The 19,621-nt window shown below is 41.8% G+C and overlaps 1 protein-coding gene and 1 long non-coding RNA gene across 3 annotated transcripts in view; both read right to left on the bottom strand.

The window, feature by feature from the left end:
• Positions 1 to 19,621, bottom strand: part of RFTN1 (raftlin, lipid raft linker 1) — a 180,528-nt gene that overhangs the window by 142,639 nt on the left and 18,268 nt on the right. The window lies entirely within an intron of this gene.
• On the bottom strand, positions 9,241 to 13,980 carry LOC127538307 (uncharacterized). Its single transcript, XR_007947718.1, has 2 exons — positions 9,849 to 13,980; positions 9,241 to 9,447 (listed from the first exon to the last, which is right to left on the bottom strand). It is a non-coding gene; the product is annotated as an uncharacterized LOC127538307 (long non-coding RNA).

The raw sequence follows: 19,621 nt of genomic DNA, 5'->3' as shown, positions 1-19,621 counted from the left end.
CTATAGTCAGCATTTCTTACAGTGCAAAAGTATTCTATTATATTCATATATAGCCAATTATTTAGCCATTCCCCAATCGTTGGACATCTAATTTGCTTCCAATTCCTTGGCCACTATACAAAGAGCTTCCATCAATACTGTGGTGTATATGGGATCCTTCTTTCCATCACTGACTTCCTTGGGTAATACACTTGCTGTCGGCTTTATGGGTCAAATCATATGGCTATTTTCCTCACTTTCTCAGACTAATCCAGGGCAAGGCATTTTGTTTCAATCAAAAAATCATTTATTAAACACTGACTGTGTGCCGGGAACTACAGTGGGAATACATGGGAAACAACATCCACCCAGACTGATAAAAAATCCCAATGACCTCATGTCAAGAATTACAAATGTGGGGTTAAAGGAGCTGGGTTCAAGTCAATCTCTGCTATTAACTTTTGTAACGATGGCAAATCAGCTGACCTGTGTGGGCCTAGATGGCTTTTTAGCTCTTAGATCTCCTTCTTTTTAGCAGACAGAAAGCACGCCAGTTTGTTATAGCAGAAGGCTCAGGAAGTCAGAAATCCAATCCGAAAGGATATCAGGGTCAGCTCATAGAGGGAGGCTGAACTCCAGAGATAGGCAACACTGGCTGCTTCTATGTTCTTTAAAAATAGCAACTTCCTTTTTCAAAAAGCTAGGGCCTTTCTCAGAATTTTCAAATCCATCATTCCTTTTGGTCCTCGGGACTTCCATTTTAGAGAATGTGAGGCAGGGGTGAAATCTATTAAGCACTTACTCATCATGTGCCCTGGCACACTGTACTTGCTAAGATCCAGGGATACAATGAAAAGCCCAAAACCTGTTCCTGCCCTCAAAGAGCTTATGTTCCAATAAAGGAAACCATATGTCCATAGATCAAGACATGCAAGAGTAGATGGAAGGTATCGTTAGCTGGGGACACCTGGAAAGGCCACTAATAGGAAAGAGGAGCTTGGAATAAGCCCTGGCTGAGTAAACCTAGATTATACTAGTAACTATTGTGAATAAGTCCCAGAGCTTTTGATCCTGCCATTAGCACCTTCTCCACAGAATCTTTCTAATCTCATGAAACAAAGGGCTATTTAACAGGAGAAAGAGAACTAGATTTGAACGAACCCATCCATCTTGACACTGAGTGGGGAGCTCTTCAGCTAACGCAGATAGGTTTCTATCTGAGATACTCCGGGCAGGGGAGAGGAGTTTCCAGGAGTGAAGAATTCTGCTAGATTGTAAGGGTTTTTCTTTGAGGAGATTAAAAAAACCATTATTATTTCAAGGAATTGGTTTTCTTTCTTTTTTTTTTTTTTCTATAAACTCAGCTAGTGTGTGAAGAAGAACAATGAAAACAATCCAGAAGAATGGGTTCAATTTGGAATCTATTTGATTACTGAAAGGCTTCATCAAGACAGTCAACCCAGCTGGGCAAAAGAGTTGACAAGAAGAGGACTTAGAGAGAAAAACAGATGCTGCATCTGATGGGAGCTCTCCCAGAGTAAACAAACACCCCACAACAAAAAATCTTGACAGCGATCCAAACTTCATACAACAATGACTTAACAGAAAGGCCATTTATGCTTTCTGTCTTCTTTCCCTCCCCCCCAGCCCTTAATACAAGGGCATGATAATTGGCTGCTTTTTAATAAAATTGTACAATCTTTGGGTGGTAATTTAACCCATTGGATTTGGCGCCATGTGTCAGTTATGGTCATTACAATCACAGCATTGTTAAATCACTGAATTTACAAGGAAACTAGGGCATCCTGATCTGAACAGGACAGGTTTACGCTAAATCGGCCCCACAGGTTTTGAGTCTGCTGGGGAAACTGCCCTGTGCTGATGAGTACAAAAAAATTAACATTTTTAGAAAAGAAAAGACTAGTTGCACAGGCATGTTTGTTTCCATCCAACATCTGCTTTAAAGGTGTCTATTAAGGGACAGAATATTGGCTGAAAGAATTAATTAATGGATAATCCAGATTTCTGAAACAATTTATCAGCCCCAAAAGGGCTCTCCCCTGTGACCTTGAGTATGTCTCATAATCAGTGTCACGGCACCCCGAGGAGATACTTCTGGCAGCTGGCCCCCAGCTACTTCCATAAGATTTATGGGATCACCAGCCCACTTCTTCCCATCTTATCCTGCAGAGGAGCCTCCTAAAAGAAAAGGAATATTATAACTTCCTTCCCCGGGCTTTAAAAAATTGCCTGGCTCCCCCGATCCTCCCCCCTACGGTAGCTAGGCCATGCCCTGGATAAACAACCCCGTGGGGCTCCACAGGATCCCCCTGACCGGCCTTGGATAAACAATCCTGTGGGGCCCATAGAACCCCACTTACCACTCCAGCCAGAAGGGCCCCACATTCTCAGCTCCCCCCAAAATCTGCCTTTTTAAGAGCCTTCATCTGAACTGAGCCTGTGCTTTCATTATCAAGGTAGGCTCCCCACCAGGTGAGGAACTTCTACAACAGAGATTATTAGCGAGTTCCTTTCTCTGTAACTTCCGGCATCGAAGACTCGTCTGGGGCACTGAGAAGCTAGCCAACGTGTTGGAGGCAGGAAAGCAAACCAAATCTTTCTGATTCTGAGACTGGCTCTCTATGCAGCCTGCCCAGCTGAACCTTCTCACTCTAAAGCAGGAATTGGCTAATTTTGTCATGGACCTCTTGGATATTCTGTGGAAATCTAAAGCCCCCTTCTCAGAATAATGATTTTTTTTTTTACACATAAAATACGTTGGACAAACCAATTATATATTTAAAATCAGTTTAAAAAAATTAAACCAAATTCATATTTTCCAGAATAAGAATCTTTGATCTAATGTATCAATGGATACACTTCTACATAAGCATTTATTAGGAACACAGCATAATAGGTGAAATGAGAACTAGCTCTGGGGTCAGAGAATCTGGGTTCGAATTCCACCGTGGGTGCTTCCACCTTAAATAAATAAGTCACAACTTCCCTGGGCCTCGGAGGTCTGCATCTGTTAAGAAGAGGATGTTGGACTAAGTGAACTCTTAAATCCCTTAAAGCTGTGATGCCATTAAGTCTGTGTATGGAGACAGACGTGGATAGGCCGTGACCTCCATCAATGAATGGATGGGGTGCCCCATCAATACCTCACATAGCCCTTGATAGATGGGAAACTGCTCAAGTCCCAGCTGGCAAACCCACGGCCATTGCTGCCTTTGGGTTTCTTTCAAGACTGATAGCGTAGAGAAGGAATCTTAAGTAATGACAGAGAAAGGAAGAGAAGGTAGAGGCAGGTAAGCAGGTCGGAAAGGATCCCTCACAGGACAGTCATTTCTGCATCTCTCCCAGAAATGCATTTGCATTTACTTTACATATAGTCTGCATTTACTTATCTTCCTACATGGGGTTTTTCCCTCCCAACAGAGCATAAGTTTCTTGAGGACAGAGATTTTTTTCTCCATTTACCCAGAGTCTAACACAAACCATGGCATTTAGTAGGCACTTAATAAGTGTTGGTTGAACTGAACTGAATTGAATAGTAGGAAGTCAGTCAGCCACCAAGCATTTAATAAGCATTTACTGTGTACCAGGTATGTGCTAAGCTGCAATGAATCAGATTTAGACTATATGTAAGGAATACACGTATGTGTGTGTATGTGTGTATGTAATATGTGATGCCACAAGAAATGAAAAAGGGAAATCTCCAGAATGACTTGTATGAACTGGTACTGAATGAAAGGAAGAGGAAAAAGCATTTACACAGTACCTACTGAGTTCCAAGCACCATGCTAAATGCTTTTTACATTATTTATATTTATATGTATATATTTATATATACATAATATACATTATACAATATTATTTCATGTGATTTTTCACAACAACCCAGAAGGTAAGTTATGATTATTATCCCCTGAAACTGAAATAGACAGAGGTGAAGTGATGTTCAAGGTGACGAGTAAGTGGCAGCTTGACTTGAATTCAAATTCCACTTCAGACATTTTTTAGCTCCGTGACCTTAGGCAAGTCACATCATCCTAGTCTGCCTCAGTTTGCTCATCTGAAAATCTGGATGATAAAAATAAGATCTATATCCCAGGGTTGTTGTGAAGACTAAATGAGAATAATAATTGTAAAGTGCATTGCCTGGTGCATAGTAAACACCAAATAAACACTGGCTATTTTCATTATTAAATCTGAACTCTAATCATCCTGACTCTAGGATCAACTTTTATTCTGGGCCGTCCAGCTGTTCCATAAGTAAGCAAAGCCAGGAGAATGATTTATACAATAGACAAATAACTTTGAAAAACTTAAAAACTTTAATCAGTACAATGATCAGAGGACATCCCCTTCACCTCCTTACCCCAAAGTGATGGACCCAGAATATGGAATGAGACCTATTTTTTGGACATGGCTAATGTGGGAATCTGTTCTGCTTGACTATACTTAACTGCTGAGAGGGTCTTATTTTTCTCCCCCTCTTCCCACGTGGGAGTGGGGCAGGTGGGAGAGAAAGAAATCAGATTTTTGCCCATTGAAAAATAGTGATTTTTTTAAAAAGTGCAATGACTCAAACCCCACCACCACCACCACCCCTAGTGGGAGAAGATTTCCTTTCACTGGAGACCTTTTAGCCCAAGCTGCCTGAACACATTTGTCAGGGACATTGGAACCTCCAACAAAAGGCTTTGGAGACTCAATACTGTCCAGCCGCTTCTCCCTAATGTCTGCCTCAGCCAAATTCTTCCCATTAATTATCTTAATCTCTTCTCCTAAATCAATTCTTTCAGTCTCCAAGACTACAAAATTCAGGAAGTGATTGCTCAAAACATAAAAAAACATCAATAAGCAGTCTGCATCCCCGGGATGGAGGGAGAAGAGACTGAACTGGGTTCCTACATGCAGCCTGGTGATGTCTCAGCTCACTTCTCGCTTCCTTAAAATTCTGTCCACTTAATTTATATGCCTCATACCTCATTCCCTTGCAGACGACGGGCTTTTATCTTTTCATTTGGAAATGTATCTTCAGGATTTTCCAAATCCTTGATGTCATTAATTTTTGATGTACACGCTCTGTTGGAAAGCTTGAAGTTTCCCATTGCTAGAGAATACTATTTTGCATGTTATCTGTTCAAGGGAAGCATATGTACTGGATGTCAATCAAAGTTGGACCAGCCTGAAGATCAAGCATCCAAGTCTGTGTCTGTCTGTCTGTCTGTCTCTTTCTCTGTTTATCTCTAACTCAGTCTGTCTCTTTCTCTTTGTCTCTTTCTGGCTGTTTTTCTGGCTCTCTGTCTCTATCTCTCTTTGTATCTCTCTCTCTCTCTTTGTATCTCTCTCTCTCTCTCTCTCTCTCTCTCTCTCTCTCTCTCTTTCTCTCTCTGAATGTCTCGTTCTCTCTGGAGGAGATAACTTACAATATTCTGCAAACTGGAACTCTTAGCCAGACCACCAAATCCTTCTCTCACCACCCAAATGGCACCTTCATCCTTGAATCTGATGGAGCCCTTGCTTTTATACCTCTCTAATGAACTTATCATGGAAAGCTACAAATTATAGTCATCTTCGTTTGTCTTAAACCTCAGCTACAGTATAAGCCCCAAGAAGGAAAGGACCCTACCTTAATTTTACATTCTATCTTCCCCAGGACTTAATACTGGGGCGGGGGCTTCATTCCTTCACTGAATGAAAGGTGGCAGATGAGGAAATTGATATTTTCCCACCCAATCTTGCATTTGGGAGAGAAACACCAGGGCCTCAAAACCAGAGAAAGAAGTTGAACAATAAAATTCACATTGGAACCACCTGCTGAAATAGCCTCCTTCAAAGTTGTTTTTCTGCCCTCAATAACGTCACCTCCTACTGCCTTTATCAATGCTGAAGATGACAGGGCTTAAATACAGAGCTAAAAGTCTAAGGACAAGAGAGCAGGATAGCTACAGCACTTCTGGTTCCTACCTGTGCTAAGAAGAAGCAAACATTGAGAGCCTGGAAAAGGGCCATGATATGACCTAAGATAAGGTTCCAAGGCACAGTCTCTTACCTTGCTGCAAAGTTCAATCCTATCATTAACCACATCCCAATTCCCACAAACTAGACCCCAAAGCGGCGTTTCCTAGCGTAGCCGACCGTAAACACGACCTTTTTTATTTCTCTACCACCCAAGGGCACAGACTCACAGCAACAGGCCAGATCGCCATCTTCAAAAATCCAGGGCCAGACCTCCAGGGCACATTTGTTTAAACCTCGAAGGGCCACAAGTCACCACTCATTTTTATCACGGGAGAATAGATCATACTCTATCCTCTGTTTGGGGCAATGATGTCAGAGCTTTAGGAAATCAATCAGCTCCCTTAAATTCAGTAGTGGCTAAGTCAATAATATCAACTCCATTCAGCTCAATTCTAGCCAACAAGCATTTATTAAGCATCAAATGAGGAATTAGGAATTAGGAATTCCTAGAATTAGGAAGACCGGCCTTCAGATTCTAGATCCTTATTAACCTTGTAACCCTGAGCAGGTCACTTAACCACTACACCCTAAATGGAGATAATAATCTATAAATGGAGATAATAAGAGCATCTACCTCTCAGGATTATTGTGAGAATCAAATGAGATACTATTTATAAAGTGCTGAGCACAGTATCTGGCACACAGTAGGTGCAATGTAAACGTTAGCATTTATATAGTAACATTAGTTGTAATGTCAATCTGTCCAACAGTGAAGATAATGCTCCCAGATTAAATAAGCATTTTGAAACTCTCTGTAGCCCTTTTACCTTGTAGTCTTCATTAGTGCATTTGGGTTTATGCCTAATTTCTTCCAGTAGAGAATAAATTCCTGGAACATAAGGACTGTATGGCTCATTTATCATTCCCACGTTACTCAGTCTTTGCATACAACAATCGCTCAATAAATGAGAAATAAAGGCTCATCAAGTTAGATTTGGAAGGGATAATAGAGATCATGTAGCCCAATCCCTTCATTTTTACAAATGAGAAAAGTGAAAATCAGACTGATTAAAAGATTTGCCTAAAACCACATAACTAGTAAGTGCCAGAGTCAGGATCTGAAGCCTATCCATCGCATCAATGGCAAAATGTGTAAATGATATTTCTATAGAATGTATTCAATGAAAAAACTATTTTGTAACAATATTTGAAAAGCAAAAATGTTCATTTTCCTGTATCCAGATGGTGGAGGCTCTCAAGTATCTAAACCACAAGATATCCAGATTACACCTTAACTGTAAAGACATCTTCCACTAGAAGAATGAAATGATCCTGAATTCTGAGATCAGAGTCCATTTTAAATGTTGCTCAAAAAGTGGAAAGCTATCAATGAAGGCAAACAGTGGAAATGATTTTATTGAGGGCAAGAAAACAACCTACAAGAAATCTGTTGTTCTTCAATAATTAACCTTGCAGGAAGGCAGCCAGGATAACACTTGTCCAGGAGGTCATAGAGAGAAATAAAGATTTTGTATTTCACGTTTACAAGACAGAAAAAGGTCCAAAAAAGCCAAGAGAATATCATGAACAGGCTAAAAACAAGCTCCAGGATATGTCTGGGGGTCAGGATAAACTTGGGAAAATTCCCAAACTATCTACATCTGCACATTAGTCCAATCCAAGAAACACTTATTAAAAACCTCCTATGAGGGAGGCTCTGATGCTAATAGAGCAGTAAAGAGTTTCTGTCCTCCAAAAGCTTATTGCTACCAGCTTCCATGGGAGTTAAAAGCTTGTCTGCTTAGTTAGCAGTACAATGGCCACGATGACGATAAATGCACGGGACCCACCGTTGGCCAGGCTTGATTTAACAGGAAACGTCAAGTTACCTTCTAGCTGTTTAGAATTGAATTATCAGAACAGAATACTCTGCTTCTCCACTGTTCAAGCAAGACAATTATCTCACAAAGTGATGGTTCCCAGTGGATTACATCAGAGGGTGTAGTTTTCTATTATAAATAGGGCAGGAATCCCATGATTAAAGACTATGACTCCCGAACAAGTCACGTGAATTGATTTGAGGGTATGGCTTCTATTAACAGTACAATAAAAATACTTGCTCAATATCACACAGCTGGAGGTAAGATTTGAATCCAGGTCTTCCCTCCTCCAAGTTCAATGCCCTATCCACTGTTCCCACACTGCTTCTTTTGCTGAATGATTTTTTTTTCTTTTTTATTCTATTTTTATTTTTATTTTTTCTTACTTTATTTATTTATTTTTATTCTTTTATATTTTTTATATTGTCTAAGGGATTACTCTCTGGAAAGAGGAGAGGAATGATAATCAGCAGACTTTAAATATAAAACTATAAATATAAAAATAATATAAAATTAACATGAATATATTAAAGAAAATAAAAGGTACTAAAATAATATAAAATATGATATAAAAACTAAAGATGTCAATTAGATTTACAAAACAAACAAAAAATGAGCCTAAAAGGTTCTCTTCCAATAAGATGTCTCTCAAGTCTACCAAAGTCATGCAAGATTTCTTGTATGTCCTGGCAACCAACTCTCAGGCCACCAAGAGCAGGTGAGACACAAACCAGGATGATGTAGACTTGAAAAAGTGTTTATAACTGTCATGTTTATAACAGCTCAGAGTCTAAGCTGTAATGGGAGTTTTCTGTGGAGATGGAGAGATACTCCGAATACTCCTATTGGTAGATAATATCAGCCTGGCTCCAATAAGCTCAGTGTAAAGAACACTAACAGCCTTCTGGAAAGAACCCCAAAACCTACAAGGAGCCTGGCCCAACCATAGGCCTAAAAAAATTAAAATGGACAAAAAAGTTCCATAGATTGTCCAAACTACCAGGTACTGAATGAGACAGACAGTCAACAGAGCGGACCATCAGCACCATCTCTTTAGCAGATACTGAAAAGGGACAAGGAATGGACTCAGAAACAAGAAACATCCTCTGACTTGCCTTTGGGAACCTGGAAAACTCCTTCAATAATCCCCAAACTTCCCCCAGAAAGGGGAAGGAATCAGATGATTTATTAAGTGCCGACTGTGTGCCAGGCATTCCGCTACACTACTATCTCATTTGATCTTCTTCGGTTATTAATCTTTTAGATTCACTTTTGGTATTCACAATACAGTCTCTGCAATATTCTAATGATCCTGGTATTAAGAATAGTCTAATGTTGTTGAATAACTCGGGACACTCCAGCCAAATAACAATAATAATAATAAAAGTACAGTAGGAGAGCACTGAGGTTTTTAAAGCTGGCCAAAGAAATTTGAAATGCTATCTTTTCCCATCCTGATAAACTCTCCTTTAGCCATAAAGGACCTGACTTCAGATTCTTCCTTGGGATATCTCATGCTTTTTTTTTTTTTTTTAAGCTGGCTAAAGAAATCTGAAATGCTATCTTCTCCTAATAAATCTCTTTTTAGCATAAAGGACCTGAGTTCAAATTCTACCTTGGATATTAGGATATCTCATGCCTTTTTTTTTTTTTTTTTTTTTTTTTTTTTAAAGCTGGCCAAAGAAATCTGAAATGCTATCTTCATCCATCCTGATAAAATCTTTATAGCATAAAAGATCTGAGTTCAAATTCTACCTTGGATATTAGGATATCTCATGCCTTTTTTTTTTTTTTTTAAAGCTGGCCAAAGAAATCTGAAATGCTATCTTCATCCATCCTGATAAAATCTTTATAGCATAAAAGATCTGAGTTCAAATTCTACCTTGGATATTAGGATATCTCATGCCTTTTTTTTTTTTTTTTTTTTTAAAGCTGGCCAAAGAAATCTGAAATGCTATCTTCTCCCAGCCTGATAAAATCTCTTTTTAGCATAAAGGACCCGAATTCAAATTCCACCTTGGATACTTAGGTTATCTCATGCCTTTTTTTTCCCCTTCAAACTGGGCAAAGTTTCCTCATCTGTAAAAAGGCAGAGCTTGACTTGCTGCCTCCAAGTGCTTTCCTCTCCCAAATCCACCATCCTATGGAGCGTGTTCTTTGCCAGTGAGGAAGACAACAATTGGGGAGTGGGATGGGGGAGGGACTAACAGCCACAGAAAGAAGATCACAAAAGGAAAAGGAGGGCCATGGAAGAGAAGGGGGTGAGAAAAGGGTGACCGTGCTCTCCCCCTTGGGCCAAGGGAAGGGATCCTCGAGGGAAATCAGCCTCAGGAACCTTTTTACGACCCCCTCCTTTTTCTTCTCTCCCCTCCATGATTTTCTCACCATCACCGCCCGCATGGGGCCCGGCTTCGGAGACCTTGGCAGAGAAGAGTGTTAATTAGGCAGTAGGGAATGGGCTTGGATCCTGAAAAGCGAAGGAGGGGAGGACCCACACTGCCTTCAATTTTTCTGGGGGAGAAAGAATCTAGAGTTCTTACAAGAGAGGGGTTGGGGGAAAAGGAATCACAAGGTGGTAGCGGAGGGGGTCTCTGGACCTTAAGGAAATTGGGGGGGATGGACAAGGCAAATATGGCCCGGAGGGGGGAAGGGGGCTCTGAAATGGCACCCCGTGGCTTCCTGCCGCTGCCTTTGGAAATTACCAGGTGTGATGGCACTGATAAAAATCCCAGAGGCAGGAGAAAATCCTCCGCTGCATTTCAGGCCATTATTTTCGTGTTATTTCCTACTTGTGATGGCAGTACAACCTGTACCGGCCTGGGGAGACCATCTCCGCGGGCCAGAACCAAGTCTGTTCTTGCAATTACAGCCATGGCGGACGTGGCCCTCGTAGGTAGGGCTGTGAGAATGCTCGGTGGAGAGGGATCACCTCGGCTCTGAAAACCCGAGGCTTCTTTTAAATACGCCGTAGCAACGGGCCGACACAATCGAGACCAATAACTATGTGTCACTTCACACATCTGAAAACAGTTTCCGAGAATGGGTCCGTAGGACGTACAAGAGCTCCGTGACACAAAAACTAAGAAAGACCGTTATCGGGGCGAGTCCGGAGCCCCGGATTCCAGTCCTGCTTCTGTCAGGGTGACTCCTGAGCCAGCCACCGCATCCCTGCGGCTCTCGATTTCCTCATCTGTGAAACGGGAGCCCCCGTTCTCAAAGTCCCGAGTCCATGTGAAAATGTTGCCCATTCACACTTCCCTCCTCCCCTGCCCCAACCCCTTCCGCAGAAGGAAGTCCAACCTCAAATTACACTATTATTTAAAACTATAAACTTCAGACTGTTTCTTCCTCTCCACACCTTCCGAGTCCCTGGGGGCCAAGGCTGACCCGGCCGTGCCTCAGAGGCTGGCCCAGTGCCCAAGAGGACCATTATTAGGTGGGGCTTGCAGCCACTGATTTCAATAGATGGCTAATGTCCATCATCTGACCCGCCCTCTCTATTCAACCTTATTTCCCTGATGGAGGCCCACTCCTATTTAGTTTCCTTATCTTTTGATCAATGAGATAATTTGGGAGGTGAAAAAAAATTCTATGAGACACTATAAAAACATCAAGTATTATGATGATTCCAGACCCAGACCCAGTTCCTTCGCCAGGCTTACAAGATCAAGTTCAAGTGCACCCCCTTCCCCAGCTTTCTTGGTTTTAACCCACTCTGATTTCTAATAACCAAATACCTCTTATTTTTTTTTTAAATCTGACTCTTAGAATTCTGGGAGGTTTTCAGAAATGATTTTAGATTCTTTACACTTCTTTAAGGGAAGCAAAATGGCAAAGTGGATAGTGCTGGGCCTGGAGTCACAGAGTTCAAATTCAGCCTCAGATGGCTGTGTGATCCTGGGCAAGTCACTTAATCCTGTCTCAGTTTCCTCATCTGTAAAAAGAGCCAAAAAAAGGAAAGCGCAAACCACTCCAGTATCTTTGGCAAGAAAACCTCAAAATTGGATTGCAAAGGATCAAACAACTGAAAAATAACTAAACAACAATAAAATGTCTGCTTAAAACTGCAGACTGAAGCTTTTTTTAAAACTTTATTTTTCTTGGGGTTTTGTGTTTTGTTTTGTAACGTGATAAATATGGAAAAAATATTTGCATGACTTCACATGTACAATCAATATTATATTACTTGCCTTTCTCAAGGGATGGGGAGGGGCAGGGAGGAGAGAGAGAACAAACTCAAACTCTTTAAAAAATGAAGGTTAACATATTTTTACATATGGTTGGGAGATACTTAACAAAATAAATAAATGTGTATCTTATACACGTACACATATGCACATATACATATGTCCCCCAAACCTAAACTTCCAACTCTTTCCATCCTGATAAAAGCCCTTCCAACCCAACAAAGCCTGAGTTCAGACCTGTTACTCAGCAGCTGTTTAACACCGAACAGTCACTTAAATAAAGTACTCTCTGTCTCAGTTTCCTCCCGTGTAGGGACAACACTGGACTCAGCCTCTAAGGAACCGTACAACAGCAACAATTTAACTTCCTCTCCTTTGGGCCTTTACATTCTATTTGTGGAGTCAACATGTATATGCATATGTAATTTGTGTATCTGCATATTTACTAATACATTTACTAATTAAATACACATTTTACTAATAAATATATTTGCCTGCAAATGCAAAGTAATGGGAGTGGGACCCTACAGACCCATATTTACAAATTCCTGATTACTAAAACAGGAAAGTTCTTCCATTGAACTTTCTCATCATACTGATCTCCAGACCAGAGATTCATCCTCTCAAGTCCTTCTCTCGCCTCGGCGGCTAATACACGGGGATGGTCTAAATCCATCACCCCGAATCTGATCTGAAGACACGAATCCGCGTCCATCCTGGCCCAGACCACTGCCCACATCAGCAGAGCAGCTCCAGCATCGGTCTGATCTCCGCCGGGGCCAGAGGTCAGCTGAACCCACAGAACCGACATCTCGGTACCTGTCCGTGCCGGGAGACGCCGTCCAGTTCCACAGCCGCCGTTTGAACCTTTCTTTAACTTGGTTTTATCTTTAACTTCGATTTTCCCCTGCAAGCTTCAGAAAAAGGAATTACATCCCCAGGAGTTTCTCTGTTCTGTACAATTAAGAAAAGCAATTTCTTAGTCACGAGGCAGGTGACGACACCATTTCCCCTTTTCTCTCAACAGGGAGCCTGTCATCACTCAATATAATTGATCTCACTTTGCATCCGTAAGCCTCCGGTTGGACGAATTTTGGGGTACAAAAGCAGCGACTATTACACTATTAGAGTAAATTATTAATGGCTTCTCCATTAAGCCTCCCTCTTTTCCCACTCAGTGCCAACCAGCTGACAATCCGCCTCCACTCCAGGGGCAAAGGTGGCTGGGTTCCTTTGATGGGAGGAAGACATGTAAATGGTTATATTCTTTTCCACAAGCAGGATTGCTGGGGAAGAGTTCGTCGTCATTCCTTTACTTTTCACAAAAACACACAAGATGGACGAGGGGAGATGGCCGGCTCCTCTCTTAGAAAAGGACCCCAGCAAATAAAGATGGGGGGGAAATGTCAGCGGCAGGGCAGGGGCCATGGCCTCAGCAAGCTGACGGGGGGACCTGGAACGAACGGATGCAAAGGAGCTCCCCTCACTCCCCACAGACTCAGCTCGGGAGCTATTTGTCCCAGGGCAGGATTGGATCACGAGAGCTTAGCAGCCAGGGGAAAATGGGTTCTGATTGAAGAGGAAGCTAGAAACGGGTTACCTGTTGATTGAGGGGGCCAGGTCCTGGCTGAATCAGGGACAAGCAATGAGCAAAGCTGAGAAACCAAATCCAAGCAGATGTAAGCTCCCAGAGAGCTGTTTGAATGCCCTACCTCTCAAGGTAAGCACTTAAATGGAAGAATCATTCTACTTACAATCTCTCTGGAGCCTGCTAGGTTACTCAGTGGTTAGGGCAAATCTGAGTTCAAATCAACCTCAGATATTTTCTAGCTACATCTGATCTGGTCTGCCTCAGTTTCCCCTACTGTAAAATGGAGATAATAGCACCTACTTCTCAGGGATTTGTGAGACAATATTTGTAAAGCATTTAAGAGTCCCTGGCATACAGTAGGTACTTAATCAATGCTTATGTCCTCCCTCTCTTTTCCTAAACTAAACCTATTTTTAGGTGAATTAAGAATTTCTGCTTTATTTGTGCCTACTAGGGAAGACCTATTGGTATATCACTAGTGCTTCTGAAAATTTACAAGTCTTGACCCTCAATGGCTGTGGGAAGACAGAAGGCTTTACTTAAACCCACAAGCCTTGAGAATAGTAGTGTAAACACATGCACGGTTCAGATTTAATCATGAATAAAAGTGATTTACAGTGAAGATATTTGCAATGTCTTCTCTCTACTTCTGGACCTATCTAAATATTCAAGGGCAAGCTCCAAGCCTACCATCCCAATGATACCCCCAAAACATGACAATCCAAAATCTCTCCCTTCTCCACTCTCTCATAAAGCTTATTGTGTGTAGAGGCAGCCAGAGGCACATTATAGAGAGCACTGGGTCTGAAATCAGAAGACCTGTGTTCAGACATTTGTTAGCTGTATGACCCAGAGCACATCATTTAATTTTTATCTCCCTCAGTTTCTTCATTTGTAAAATGGGGGTAATAGAGCACCTGGCTCTCAGGGTTCTTTTGAAGATACAATTGTGAAGTGTAAAAAAGAATTTAAAGCCCCAAACAAACATTAACTATTATTATTATTATCACCAATTTAACTCGATAACATTTATTAAGCACTTAATAAGTGTCAGTCACTGTGTTTGGTACTGGGGTGACAAAGACAAAATTTAAAAATTCCTGCCTTTGAGAAGCTTACATTTTAATCTAAGCAGCTTTTTATTGTTAGTTATTTTTAATCTAAGTCTTCTATATCTATTCCAGCTCTTATAGGAAAAGATGCCGTTATAGCAGAGGATTTTAGGCTTTAAAAAACGTAGTCCAACCTTTCATTCTACAGATAAAGAAAATGATGTTCAGAGAAGTGATTTGTCTATTTGAACCAGTATATCCTGCTTTATTGTAGACTTTCTACTCCTTCCCCCTCCCTCTTCTCTCCACCTTCCACCTTGAATATATTAATTTCTCAGTATAAATATCAGCTGCTTTATTGACTGAACAATAATTATTTATAAAAACAATTTTTAAAAAAGCAGAAACAATTTCTACGTCCACCAGTTAATGAATGATTGGGAAACAGCTGAAAAACCCAGGGTGTATGAACATCCAGGAAGGTTAGTGTTGCAAAAGGAATGACATATGATTCTGGTTTTTCCCTTTTGTTCTGATTTTTCTCTCCCAACATGATTCTTAAAGCAATGTGGATTAAACTAAATACATTTTTTAAAAAAAGGAATGACACATGAAGAATACTAAAAAATATGGGAAGTCTTATAGGAAGCGATACAGAGCAAAAAAGGAAAAATGGGAACTTTCTACCTTATTAAATTGAACATATACTTTCACAAATGATGTAAAAAACAGAAGTCTGAACCTTCTTGTTCTCTTTGTATTTTGAAATGTTCTGGATCAAATTCATATGGAGAACATTTCACAAGGTTTAAAGCACTGAAGAAATGCTGCTATTATTATTATTATTATTATTATTTGTGGATTTTTTTTAATCCACAAAAAGTATAGAGGCTGGATTTGCATTGGTTTAGTTGGGATATTTATCCATAAAAATCAGCATGGTCTATGTAAATCCAGGGTCCCAAGACTTGCCCACCAGGGTCCCGGTATACATCAGAGGCAGAGCTTGAACTCGGGGACTGTGCACGGCAAAGGTGGGGGACAGGAAGCAAAAGGACACAAAGAAATGCAGTGTCTTGTATGAGAACAGAAGGGAAGACAGGTGTGGCTGTACTAAAAATACAGGAAGGAGAGCCACGTATAACGAGGGTGGAAAGTTAGGTTAAGGGCTTTAAAAATCAAACAGAGGAATTTATATTTGATCTCAGAGGCAAATATGGAGCCAAGGGGGTTGAATGAGTAAAGAAGTTGACAGGTCCCTGCTTAAGGAAAATCACTTTGGAAATTGTGTGGAAGATGGATTGGAGATGGGAGAGAACAGGGACAAGGGAGATAGACAGATGAAGGAATAGACTAAGCCCTCTTGCAAATGGGCTGAGCTGAGGGGGAAGCTGGGAGAGTAGAGGGAAGATCTGGAAGGCCACGTGGGAGGAGGCGAGAGAGGATGGGGCTGGCGTAACGGAACTGGGGAGCAGCATGGCGGGGCCGTTTCTTAACGGGAGCCAGGGCGAGGGTCTGAGGAGAAAGATGAGGCCGGTTTGGGACAGGATGGGTTTCGGTTTGAGTGGTTCTAGTGCAGACTCAGGGTTCGGTGTCGACAAGGGGTCAACCCAGAGCCTCCAGTCCAGCTCCCCACCCGAATGTCTCAGAGGGATAGAACCGAGCTGGCTTTCGGAGGTGGACACAGGGATGACCCTTCTAAACTTCAAGCTTTGTACATACTGTACCCTCGGGGGGTTTACCAAATATTATCGCCAGATCTGGCTAATTTCCCTTTAGGGACATTCTGCCCAGACTCATCCACACTGTTTTACTCCTCCTTAAGTAACTCCCTTCAGTCACCAGGTCCATGAACTTCTATAACTCTAAATATAAAACCGTTTTTATCATATATAAATATATTCAAATAATTTTCAGCGAGGAAACCATTCCAAAATAAGTCTCCCTTCTTATAATCTACTATGATTATCAAATTCATACTTGATATGAAGGGATATCATACTTGATATGGGGCAGCTCGGTGGCAAAGAACACTGAGCATTGAGTCTGGAGTCAGGAATCCCCGAGTTCAAATCCTGCCTCGGACATTTACCGGCTGTGTGGCCTGAGCAAGTCACTTACTCTCTGCCTCAGTTTCTTCATCTGTAAAATGGGGATAATAATAACACCTGCCTCCAAGGATACCGTAAGGATCAAATGACATATTTGCAAGGTGTTCAGCACAGTGGCTGGTACGTAGTAGACACGTAAATATTTACTGGAAGAATAAAAGTCTTTTAACTGCTCTCGTAGTTTTCTCAACTGTAAAATGGAGATTGTGACAGTATCTCCCTCCCAAGGTTGTTGTAAGGATCAAACAAGATATTATTCGTAAAGTGCTTACTTAGCACAGAGCCTGGCATACAGTAGGTGACATATAAATGCTTATTCCCTTCCCTACAGTTTCCTCACCTAAAAGTGGGCACAATTGTATCTATGTCGGAGTTGCTGCAAGGATCAAACATCCTTTTTGCAAACCCGACAGCACGATATAAACGCCAATGATTACCGTTCTCGTCATTAGTGTACATGTGACAATCCCTGATGGATTTCAGAGCCCTGCAGGTTGTATTTAGGGGGCTAAAAGTTACCACTTGGGCCACAAGAAACCAATGGTTCTGTGCGGCTTCCTGGCCCCCCGACTGGATCTGGGGCCCTAGGAAAAAAGGAGCGCCATTTTTACGTCCCCTCGTATCTGGACCACGCCGAGCGAGCTGCGCGGCCCCTTCCTCCACGGAAGGAAGCCCTGAGGAGACGGGGCTGGGGCAGCGGCGACCGCACAGCAGGCCCCGGACTGCCGGGCCCTCCCCGGCAGAGATTCTCCTTTGTCTTCGGAGCGCACCAAGAGGTCGGCGGGCAGAAGCCTCCCCGGCGGCTCTGGGACACGGTTCATGAGGATCGCTTCCCTTCCTGTTCTGCGTCTCAGGCAGGACAGCGGGATCTGTTTTTAGCTTGCCACCCCCCAGTGAACTTCTGGACTCATAACTCATCTCTGCCCCTTTCCCCTCACTTCCTCTAGTCAATCTCGTTTAAAAAAAATTAAGTCCAGTTCTGCTGAGACACAGAATAAAGAGGGAGCATCAAAGCCCAGCGAGTCGCCCTCCCTCCCGCCTCAAGCCTGTGAAACCGGGCCGGAAATTAAATAACTTCATCATGGAAAACAAGCGCTTTTACCTAAAGCAGCATCAAACCACCGCACGCGCCCCCCGAGAGAGGCTGCGGCTTCTTAATGAGAGGGGAAAGGAAGCAGGAGCTCAGAGTTTAACCCAACACTACTGAAATTCCACCAGAAAGGACAGACGGGCCCGAGGAGTCAATGAGACTCAAGGAAAGCACGCACAATTCCCCACGCACAGCATCCTGGGGAGGAAGAACCAGGGACTTGGCTACTGTCCCCACACATCTCCCCAAGCCATGGGCCAAACGGCAGCTGACAACACGGCTAAGCCCGAGCCCCCTTTACCCGCCTCCAAGGATTGTTAGGAAGATCCAATCAGACTGTAATCTATAACTATAACAGAGAGAGAGAGATTTGTTTTATCATCTCAGAAAATCACAGATCTAGACAACAAAAAATATAATTAGACCTTAAAACTCCTGCCACCTATTTATTTGTTTTATCATCATCATCATCATCATCATCACCATCTCAGAAAATCACAGATCTAGACAAAAAAATAAATAACTAAACCCTAAAATTCCTGCGGCCTGTAAGGCTGCGAAGAACACTTAGTAGACTTGGACTTGGCGTAGGGAGATATGGTGCAGGTCGGGCACCTGTGGGATAGTGGGCAAGCCATATGACCTCTTAGAATCAAGGATGAAAATAATTAATAGAATAAATTTCATAATTAATATTCTGTCATGTGATTAATTCCATTATATAATCATTATCTGAAGGGAAAGGGTAACATAATTATGTCACAGAATCAATGCAATTCTGTTATATAATTAATGTAATAGGTCATATAATGTGTTAATTATATGTCATATTGGGCAATTACATAGCACATAATGTAATAGGTTATATAATATATTATCTGCCATGTGTTATGTAATTATAGGCCATATAATTATTTATATGTTATAATAATTAGTTATATGACTTCATGCTATTAGAAGCAGATAGAATAATTCACATAATTATGTAATTAATATAATTCTTTTATTTAAGTATTCACTGATCATACTATATCAATCATATATTAATTATCTAAGGATCAGGGTTAATCAGAATAATTCATATAATTCACAATATTACATAATTAATACAATTCTGTCACATAAGTAATCACTGATCATGTAATATTAATAAGAGAATTATTAATTCTCTTAGAATCAAGGTTAGCAACATTCATACAATATAATGAATAATACTTTGTAATTAATACTCTTATGTTACGTAAGTAATCATTTAATCATGCTAATTGTTTTAGCATTGAGGACAGTAATAATTATTATCATTAATAATAATACCAGCTAGCAGTTACATATCATTTTAAGTTTTACGAGGCACTTTACACACGTCGGCTCATTTCATTTCACAACCATCCTGTGAGTTAGGTGCCGAGCATTTTACAGGTGAGGAAACTGAGGCAGCGTGTCTGGGGCGGCATCTTAACTCGGCTCTCCCCAAGTCCCTTTCTTGGGCTCCCCCTTGTAGAGAGGGAGATAACAGAGCCCCAGCCTCTGACCAGCCCTGCCTCCATTAGCACAAGCCCCCCGGGGCTTCAGGCAGCCAGCAGCAACATTCCCAAGCTCACACTCTCGCCGGGCAGGGACCAAACCCTCCGCGTGGGCCCTGTCAGCGCCATCTTGTAGCTGAGCCAACAGGCGCCCATAGAGGATGCCCGCGGGCGGCTCTTCTCTCTGGGGGCTCTGCACAGAAAACCGAGCCAGCCGCGGAGCTCTGGGCGCCCG

The sequence above is a fragment of the Antechinus flavipes genome, chromosome 5 (assembly GCF_016432865.1).
Source record: "Antechinus flavipes isolate AdamAnt ecotype Samford, QLD, Australia chromosome 5, AdamAnt_v2, whole genome shotgun sequence".
NCBI lineage: Eukaryota > Metazoa > Chordata > Mammalia > Dasyuromorphia > Dasyuridae > Antechinus > Antechinus flavipes.
This window is presented reverse-complemented; position numbering and strand designations above follow the sequence as displayed.